Source organism: Eschrichtius robustus, chromosome 9 (genome assembly GCF_028021215.1).
Source record: "Eschrichtius robustus isolate mEscRob2 chromosome 9, mEscRob2.pri, whole genome shotgun sequence".
Taxonomy (NCBI): Eukaryota; Metazoa; Chordata; class Mammalia; order Artiodactyla; family Eschrichtiidae; genus Eschrichtius; species Eschrichtius robustus.
This window is the reverse complement of record NC_090832.1, coordinates 20321785-20325101: the sequence shown is the minus strand read 5'-3', so window position 1 is coordinate 20325101 and position 3317 is coordinate 20321785. Positions and strand designations below refer to the sequence as shown.

The 3317-nt window shown below is 40.7% G+C and overlaps 1 pseudogene; it reads left to right on the top strand.

The window, feature by feature from the left end:
- Positions 1 to 1071: 1071 nt before the first annotated feature.
- On the top strand, positions 1072 to 1995 carry LOC137769500 (large ribosomal subunit protein mL48 pseudogene; annotated as a pseudogene).
- The last annotated feature ends 1322 nt before the right edge of the window (positions 1996 to 3317 follow it).

Genomic DNA, 3317 nt, shown 5'->3' with positions numbered 1-3317 from the left:
CAAAAACAGAATAAAAAATAAGTCTAAAACTTTTTATTCCCAGGGATGTCTATTTCTATCAACGTAGTAAGTTAGATACCGTAAATGACTCTTGTGATTGAAACGATTAAAATTCGGGATAAAATATACTTTGAAAACCTTTTAAAACACACTGATAAAAAGGAAGGAATATGCAGAGGCAAAACCAAAGTTAAATGGGAATGCTGGGGGCAAGCAAGTGTTGATGCTGCCTTTTACTCTGGAGTTATCTGCACTGAGACCTTGAGCTTTCCTGCTGAGGCTGTACAAGCAAAGGCGATGGATACAAGTCCTCAGAACTGGATAAAGTAGAGAACCTAACAAGAGACTTATGAATAAAGCTGGAACTCTGGAGAAGTATATCCTTTACATTCTTAGTATAAGTAAGAAAGAAACCTCATTGTGAAGAAGGGGAAAGCAAAGAAACTTAACTATGCTTACCATGATGTGGGGTAGAGGAAAAAACTAATCACATCTGAGACTGTGTGACTAAATTCAGCCCTTGTGAATGTGTGTGGGCTGGATTTATTCTATCTATGTGGTCTGAAAAACCTTAAGCAGCAAATTTAAAGTGTTCCTTGTTTCGAAGTGATCCCAAGCTAGTGACGCAAGCAAATATAATTTACCTTTGGAGAAACTTAACTTCAACCCAGCCCTTGAAGTGTTTTTACAGAAAAAAATTCCAAAGAAAGTGAGCTGCCCATAGTCAAAAATCACAAAGCATGTGAAGTCAGTCCCATGAGAACAGGTGGGACAAGATACACTAGAACAGACCCACAGGGACTTTGGGATTATCAGAAATTGAATATGAAATGGAATATGTCTAAATCAATTCAAAATAAGCTTGAAAATTCGAGCAGACAAGACTATTAAAAAAAACTCCCTAACAAATAGGAAAAAGAATCAAATAGAACTTGTAGAAATTTAAAATGTACAAAAATAATTAAAAATCCTATGGATGGATTAAATGTCATGTTAGATAGAGCTGAAGAGAAAGAAACTCCGTGAACTGGAAGATAAAACCGAAAAAATAGAGTGTTTTCGGACGCCCAGCGGTCGCGGCTTCTTGGGCCGATCTTCAGCTGGCACAGTTACAGGCCGCGCAGCAGCAAAGGATGAATGGAGCTCTGGGAAAGGCGCTGTGTCTGAGGAATGACACCATTTTTAAGCAAGCCTTTTCCCTCTTGAGGTTCAGAACCTCAGGAGAGAATCCCCTCTGTTCTGCAGGTGGCATTCTGCTGAGCGTCGGTCGGCACCGCAGGTCACAGCCCACGCATGGCATTGGAAGATACAAGCACCTAGTTAAAGCACAAGAGTTTCTTTCTCTTTTGTTTCCTGTTCAGCCCAGGAAGAAGAGGGGAAAAGTGGAAGTAAGACCCATTAATTTGGGGACAGATTATGAATATGGGGTTTTAAACATTCACCTGACTGCATATGATACGGCCCTGGCAGAGAGTTATGCCCAATACGTTCACAGCCTCTGCAACCATCTCTCCATTAAAGTCGAGGAAAGTTAGGCGATGCCCACCAAGACCGTGGAGGCGTTGCAGTTGCAGGACCAAGGCAGCAAAATGCTCCTGGACTCAGTTCTTACCACCCATGAGCGAGTGGTTCAGATCAGCGGTTTGAGCGCTACATTTGCAGAGATTTTCTTGGAAATAATCCAAAGCAATCTTCCTGAAGGAGTCAAACTGTCAGTGAGGGAGCACACTGAAGAAGACTTCAAAGGAAGGTTCAGAGCTCGGCCAGAACTGGAAGAACTGCTAGCCACGTTGAACTAGCTCACTGCAGACCCTTTCGTGCCAGCGCTGGTGATACTGAGTGGCAAGGGGAAGAGCTTCCTGGGTGGCCAAAGTCAAGCAGGAGACCCTGACCCTCAATATCATAAGTACCCATCTCCACAGCCAGGAGTGCCTCCTCTCCTCTGGGGAGGAGTGCTTGCCGATTGTCACCACTTTCCTTTGAGCCAACCCTAGGTATCTTCCATCTAATAAAAATCTGCTGATGATGGATGTGTGTGTACGTGAGAAGTCAGTCCATCCTGTCGAGTATATTTAACTAAGGGATTCAATTTCTCTTTGCCTGGTGCTTTAGCATATAAGCATGTCCCCCTTCAGTATTTCTCCAATTAGAGTGAACTCATCCTTTAAATCAACCTGGCATGGAGTCCCTTTAGTGAAGCAGACACTCATAAGTAAACTCTCTGTGGATAGAAGGCATAGGGAGGGAGATTTTGTGTATGAAAAAACCCTCCAGATAGGATCAGGGTCTGTCCATAAGTGAAAAAAAATTACCTTGTGGGGTAGTGAGTGACCTGTCATAAGTATGCAGGTAGATGTTACATAACTGCAAATTAGTGTTGCCTGGAATGAATTTAAGCAGAGAATTAAAGGTTGATCTTGGTCACGTGTCAGAAAACTACTACTTGTGAGCCAAATCCCAACAACTGCCTATTTGCTTTTTAAAAAGAATTTATTGAGGTGAAATTCACGTGTCACAAAACGAACCATTTTAAAGTGAATAATTCAGTGGTATTTAATGCATTTGCAGTGTTGTGCAACCTCTATCCAGTTCCAAAACCCCATTGCCTGTTTTTGTAAATAAAGGTTTATTGGAACAGAGCCCTGCTCATTCATTTACAAAAAAAAAATACTGAAAAAATAGAGAATATAGATCCAAAAAGACAAAATGAAGCAAATTATGAAAAGCAGAATAACTACTATGCTTATGGAGGATAAGAGTGATATATATACATATATAATGTGTGCTTATGGATTATAGGAGTGGTAAGATAGAGAGATATATATATATATATATATACACACACACATATACATATATAATGTATACCTCATATATAATTTCAGGGATAAGTAATAGAAACAAAATGGAAGAGGCAATAGCTAAGGGATAGTGAATGAAAATGTATCAGAATTGTTGAAAGACACCAATCCTTACACGTAGGAAGCCCAGTGAATTGCAAACAGATTAAGGGACTCCACTGTATACTAACTAGTCCATCTGCAAAATACAGGTATTGGGTTTCTCATAATGTCACAAGCTGCAGCTAAAAGTATGCAGTGACCTCCATTATGTTTCCAATATTCCCTTAGTGCTTATGAGCCTTTAGGGGAGTTTCTAGGAGTAAAGTTTTCTGTGACCAGGGGCAATGGTGACTTGTGAAAGGTGACTGAGAAAAGCAGAAGCGACAGGATCCTATTGTAGAGGGGCAGCCTTTGGATATGTTTCGTCCCTAGCATGATCATCTTAAGACATTCATGACTGCTACAGAGAAAAGG